This window comes from Anser cygnoides, chromosome 1, assembly GCF_040182565.1.
Source record: "Anser cygnoides isolate HZ-2024a breed goose chromosome 1, Taihu_goose_T2T_genome, whole genome shotgun sequence".
NCBI classification, from domain to species: domain Eukaryota; kingdom Metazoa; phylum Chordata; class Aves; order Anseriformes; family Anatidae; genus Anser; species Anser cygnoides.
Window position 1 is genome coordinate 78,145,588 of NC_089873.1, and position 7,408 is coordinate 78,152,995.

The window sequence follows — 7,408 nt, forward strand, 5'->3', positions numbered from 1 at the left end:
GCTATCGTCCTGGTACTCCTCGCCCTCCCATCCCTACAAATCCTCTACATAATGGACGAAATCGATGAACCAGACCTCACCCTAAAAGCCATCGGCCACCAATGATACTGAAGCTACGAATACACAGACTTCAAAGACCTATCCTTCGACTCCTACATAGTGCCCACCCCAGACTTACCCAACGGCCACTTCCGACTGCTAGAAGTTGACCACCGCGTAGTTATCCCAATAGAATCCCCCATCCGCGTAATCATTACTGCAGGAGACGTACTCCACTCCTGAGCAGTCCCAACGCTCGGAGTTAAAACAGACGCAATCCCAGGCCGACTAAACCAAACTTCATTCATTACCACCCGGCCTGGGATTTTTACGGACAATGCTCAGAAATTTGCGGGGCTAATCACAGCTACATACCCATTGTAGTAGAATCAACCCACTCCCACATTTCGAGGCCTGATCGTCCCTTCTATCATCATCCTAATCATTAAGAAGCTATGCAACAGCACTAGCCTTTTAAGCTAGCCAAAGAGGGACTTCCCTCCTTAATGATATGCCACAGCTTAACCCCGCACCATGATTTTCAATCATAATTATAACCTGATTAACCCTAGCACTCCTCATCCAACCAAAACTACTAGCCTTCACCACAACCAACCCCCATCAAATAAGACCTCCCTCACTACCAAACCCACACCATGATCCTGACCATGAACCTAAGCTTCTTTGACCAATTTTCCAGCCCCAATCTATTCGGCATCCCCTTAATCCTACTATCCCTACTCTTCCCAGCCCTACTATTCCCGTCCCCAAACAACCGATGAATCAACAACCGCCTTTCTACTATCCAAACATGACTCCTTCACCTAATCACAAAACAACTAATAGTCCCACTCAACAAAAATGGCCACAAATGAGCCATAATATTTACATCCCTAATAATCATACTTCTTACAATCAACCTTCTAGGCCTCCTTCCATATACATTCACCCCAACCACCCAACTATCTATGAACATAGCCCTAGCCTTCCCACTATGGCTCGCCACACTACTAACAGGCCTACGAAACCAACCATCAGCCTCTTTAGCCCACCTATTACCCGAAGGTACCCCTACACCCCTAATCCCCGCACTAATCCTGATCGAAACAACCAGCCTACTAATCCGCCCCCTAGCCCTCGGAGTCCGCCTTACAGCCAACCTTACAGCAGGACACTTACTCATCCAACTCATCTCTACAGCCTCCATTGCATTAATACCCACCCTTCCTGCAGTATCCATCCTAACAATAATCATCCTACTACTCCTAACCATCCTAGAAGTAGCAGTAGCCATAATCCAGGCCTACGTCTTCGTGCTCCTTCTAAGCCTATACTTACAAGAAAACATCTAATGGCACACCAAGCACACTCATACCACATAGTTGACCCAAGCCCTTGACCAATCTTCGGGGCAGCCGCCGCCCTACTCACAACCTCAGGATTAATCATGTGATTCCACTACAACTCATCCATACTACTAACCCTAGGCCTCATCTCAATACTCCTAGTAATACTCCAATGATGACGAGACATTGTACGAGAAAGCACCTTCCAAGGCCATCACACTCCCACAGTCCAAAAAGGCCTACGATACGGCATAATCCTTTTCATCACATCCGAAGCATTCTTCTTCTTAGGGTTCTTCTGAGCGTTCTTCCACTCGAGCCTGGCCCCAACCCCAGAACTAGGAGGCCAATGACCCCCAACAGGAATTAAACCACTCAACCCGATAGAAGTCCCCCTACTAAACACAGCCATCCTACTAGCCTCAGGCGTTACCGTAACGTGAGCCCATCACAGCATCACAGAAGGAAACCGAAAACACGCCATCCACGCCCTAACCCTAACGATCCTCCTGGGATTCTACTTCACAGCCCTACAAGCAATAGAATACCACGAAGCCCCATTCTCAATCGCCGATAGCGTCTACGGATCTACCTTCTTCGTTGCCACTGGATTCCACGGACTCCACGTAATCATCGGATCCTCCTTCCTGACCGTCTGCCTCTTCCGACTGATCAAGTTCCACTTTACATCAGACCACCACTTCGGATTCGAGGCAGCAGCCTGATACTGACACTTCGTAGACGTCATCTGACTATTCCTCTACATAACCATCTACTGATGAGGATCTTGCTCTTCTAGTATATTAATTACAATTGACTTCCAATCTCTAGAATCTGGTATAAACCCAGAGGAGAGCAATGAACGCACTCATGTTCATATTCGCCCTATCATCAATCCTAAGCGCCGCCCTAACCGCATTAAACTTCTGACTCGCCCAAATAAACCCCGACTCAGAGAAACTCTCACCGTACGAATGTGGATTCGACCCACTTGGATCTGCTCGATTACCATTCTCAGTCCGATTCTTCCTCAGTAGCCATCCTGTTCGTCCTATTCGACCTAGAAATCGCCCTCCTACTCCCCCTGCCATGAGCCGTCCAACTCCAATCCCCCTAATGACCCTCACCTGAACTGTAGTGATCCTCCTTCTCCTAACACTCGGACTGGCCTACGAGTGAATTCAAGGGGCCTAGAATGAGCAGAATAACAGAAAGTTAGTCTAACCAAAAAGATAGCTGGTTTCGACCCAGCAGATTACAGCCAACCCTGTAACTTTCTTATGTCGCCCCTACATTTAAGCTTCTACTCAGCCTTCATTTTCAGCGGACTAGGACTAGCCTTCCACCGAACCCACCTAGTATCCGCCCTACTATGCCTTGAAAGCATAATATTATCGATATTCGTAGGCCTATCAATATGATCCATCGAAAACCAAGTCTCCTCATTCACCATGGTACCAATTCTCATGCTAACCTTCTCAGCGTGTGAGGCAGGCACAGGCCTGGCCATCCTAGTAGCCTCCACCCGCACACATGGCTCCGACCATCTACACAACCTAAACCTCCTGCAATGCTAAAAATCATCCTACCCACAATCATACTTCTTCCAACAGCCCTGCTGTATCCACCAAAATTTCTATGGACTAACACCACCTTATACAGCCTCCTAATCGCTGCCCTAAGCCTACAGTGATTAATCCCAACCTACTACCCCTACAAATTTTTATCCAACTGAACAGGAATTGACCAAATCTCATCCCCCTCCTAGTACTATCCTGCTGACTACTCCCACTCATAATCATAGCAAGCCAAAACCACCTGCAACAAGAACCCCTACAACGCAAACGAATCTTTATCTCAACCTTAGTCGCAGTCCAGCCATTCATCCTACTAGCCTTTTCCACCACAGAACTAGCACTATTTTACATCTCATTTGAAGCAACCCTCATTCCCACCCTAATCTTAATCACCCGATGGGGGAACCAACCAGAACGCCTAAGCGCTGGCATCTACCTGCTATTCTACACGCTAGTAAGCTCTCTACCCCTGCTAATCACAATCATACACCTATACGTGAAAATTGGCACCCTGCACCTGCCAACCCTACAACTAACCCACCCAACCCTATCCACCTCATGGACAGGAATACTATCAGGTCTAGCACTGCTCATAGCATTCATAGTAAAAGCCCCACTATACGGCCTACACCTCTGACTGCCAAAAGCCCACGTAGAAGCACCCATCGCAGGCTCAATACTCCTCGCCGCCCTACTACTAAAGCTAGGAGGATACGGAATTATACGAGTCACTCTATTTATGGGCCCACTGTCCAACCTCCTGCACTACCCCTTCCTAACCCTGGCCCTATGAGGGCCCTAATGACTAGCTCAATCTGCCTACGACAGACAGACCTAAAATCACTAATCGCTTATTCATCCGTTAGCCACATAGGCCTAGTTATCGCCGCAGGAATAATCCAAACCCACTGATCATTCTCAGGGGCAATGATCCTAATAATTTCCCATGGACTAACTTCCTCCATACTATTCTGCCTAGCCAACACAAACTATGAACGTACGCACAGCCGAATTCTACTACTCACACGAGGCCTACAACCTCTCCTACCACTCATAGCTACCTGATGATTGCTGGCCAATCTAACAAACATAGCCTTACCCCCAACAACAAACCTCATAGCAGAGCTAACCATTATAATCACCTTATTCAACTGATCTGCCTTCACGATCATCCTAACAGGAATCGCAACCCTACTAACCGCCTCCTACACCTTATTCATACTACTAATGACCCAACGAGGCTCAATCCCCTCCCACATCACATCTATGCAAAACTCAACCACGCGAGAACACCTGCTCATAACACTCCACATTATCCCAATATTCCTCCTAATCCTCAAACCCGAACTGATCTCCGGAATCCCCTCATGCAAGTATAGTTTAAACCAAACATTAGACTGTGATTCTAAGAATAGAAGTTCAAACCTTCTTACCTGCCGAGGGGAGGGTTTAACCAACAAGAGCTGCTAACTCTTACATCTGAGCCTAAAACCTCAGCCCCCTTACTTTTAAAGGATAACAGCAATCCACTGGTCTTAGGAACCACCCATCTTGGTGCAAATCCAAGTAAAAGTAGTGAACCCCACACTACTAATCAACTCCCTCACACTACTCACGCTGACAATCCTCCTAACCCCAATCATCCTGCCATTTCTATTTAAAAACTTTAAAAACACCCCACAAGCCACCACCCGCGCTGTTAAAACCGCATTCCTAATTAGCCTAGCCCCTACAACCGCATTCATCTACTCGGGAGTAGAATCTGTCACCTGCCACTGGGAGTGAAAATTCATTATAAACTTTAAAATCCCCCTGAGCCTAAAAATAGACCAATACTCAATAACATTTCTTCCAATCGCCCTATTTGTAACATAATCAATCCTACAATTCGCCATATGATACATGGCCTCAGAGCCATACGTAACAAAATTTTTCACCTACCTACTGACATTCCTAGTCGCCATACTCCTCCTAACAACCGCAAACAACATATTCCTCCTATTCGTAGGCTGGGAAGGAGTAGGAATCATGTCCTTCCTTCTCATCGGCTGATGACAAGGCCGAGCAGATGCCAACACCGCCGCCCTACGAGCCGTAATCTACAACCGAATCGGAGACGTCGGACTGATCCTGAGCATAGCATGACTAGCTTCAACATTCAACACCTGAGAGATCCAACAAGCCGTACACCCCCACCAAACCCCAATCCTCCCCCTCATAGGATTAATCCTCGCAGCCGCAGGAAAATCCGCCCAATTTGGACTCCACCCATGACTGCCCGCAGCAATAGAAGGCCCCACCCCAGTATCAGCCCTACTGCACTCCAGTACCATAGTAGTAGCCGGAATCTTCCTGCTCATCCGCATGCACCCCCTGCTAGCCACCAACCAGACAGCCCTAACTGCCTGCCTATGCCTAGGTGCTCTATCAACCCTATTCGCTGCCACATGCGCCCTAACCCAAAATGACATCAAAAAAATCATTGCTTTCTCAACATCCAGCCAACTAGGACTAATAATAGTCACTATCGGACTAAACCTCCCACAACTAGCCTTCCTACACATCTCAACCCATGCCTTCTTTAAAGCCATACTATTCCTATGCTCAGGGTCTATCATCCACAACCTAAACGGAGAACAAGATATCCGAAAGATAGGAGGCCTACAGAAAATACTCCCAGTCACTACTTCCTGCCTAACCATCGGAAACCTGGCGCTGATAGGAACCCCATTCCTAGCCGGATTCTACTCAAAAGACCTCATCATCGAAAGCTTAAACACATCATACCTAAATACTTGAGCCCTACTCCTAACCCTTATAGCCACAGCATTCACCGCAACCTACAGCATCCGCATAACCATCCTAGTCCAAGCTGGACAAACCCGAATCCCCCCAATAGTATCAATAAACGAAAACAACCCACTAATCACCGCCCCCTAACCCGACTCGCCCTAGGCAGCATTACAGCAGGAATAATCATTACCTCTTTCATCACACCAACCAAAACCCCCCAATAACCATACCCCTTATCACCAAAACCGCTGCCATCCTCATAACAATCCTAGGAATCATCCTAGCCCTAGAACTATCGAACATAACACACACCCTCAGTCACCCCAAACCAAACCCCCTCATAAACTTCTCCTCTGCATTAGGGTACTTCAACCCCTAGTACACCGATTCTTCTCCAAAAACCTACTAGAAAAGGGACAAAACATTGCCCTACACTTGATCGACCTCTCCTGACTCAAAAAAATAGGGCCAGAGGGCCTTGCTGAACTACAAGTAGCCGCAAGCAAAGCCGCAACCTCAATACACACAGGGCTAATTAAGGCCTACCTAGGATCCTTCGCCCTCTCCATCCTGGTAATAATCCTAATAACACACAGACTCACTAATGGCCCCTAACATCCGCAAATCCCATCCCCTACTAAAAATAATCAACAACTCCCTAATCGACCTACCCGCCCTCCAACATCTCTGCCTGATGAAACTTCGGCTCCCTTCTAGCCATCTGCTTAGCCACACAAATCCTAACAGGCCTGCTACTAGCCATACACTACACCGCAGACACTTCACTCGCCTTCTCCTCAGTAGCTCACACATGCCGAGACGTCCAGTACGGATGGCTCATCCGCAACCTCCACGCCAACAGTGCTTCGCTCTTCTTTATCTGCATCTACTTACACATCGGACGAGGCCTCTACTACAGCTCCTACCTATACAAAGAAACCTGAAACACAGGAGTAATCCTCCTACTCACCCTAATAGCAACTGCCTTCGTAGGGTATGTCCTACCATGAGGACAAATGTCAATCTGAGGGGCCACCATAATCACCAACCTATTCTCAGCCATCCCGTACATTGGGCAAACTCTAGTAGAATGAGCCTGAGGAGGATTCTCAGTAGACAATCCAACCTTAACCCGATTCTTCGCCATCCACTTCCTACTGCCCTTCCTAATTGCAGGAATCACCCTAGTCCACCTAACCTTCCTACACGAATCAGGCTCAAATAACCCACTAGGAATCGTATCAGACTGCGACAAAATCCCATTCCACCCATACTTCTCCATTAAAGACAGCTTAGGGCTTACCCTAATAATCACCCCTCTAATAGCACTAGCCCTATTTTCACCGAACCTCCTGGTTCTTGGAATCCTAGTTGGGAGTGGTTGGCCACATGAGATGTACAGGATTTTTACCTGTGATTTAGTCTTGACAAGGCTATGTAATTGGTTTACTAACGTCTCATAAGAAAGAAGCATGAGCGGTTAATGCAGTTGGCTTGAAACCCATCCCCAGTGGTGCCAGTGCACTCTCTGAACTCACTGAAGTGCATCCCCAGTGGTGCGAGTGCACTCTCTGCACTCACTGCACTGCATCCCCAGTGGTGCCAGTGCGCTCTCTGGAGTCACAGCACTGCATCCCCAGTGGTGCCAGTGCA

At 47.6% G+C, this 7,408-nt stretch overlaps 1 pseudogene; it reads left to right on the top strand.

The window, feature by feature from the left end:
- The first annotated feature begins 653 nt into the window (after positions 1–653).
- On the top strand, positions 654–2,174 carry LOC136791281 (cytochrome c oxidase subunit 3-like; annotated as a pseudogene).
- The last annotated feature ends 5,234 nt before the right edge of the window (positions 2,175–7,408 follow it).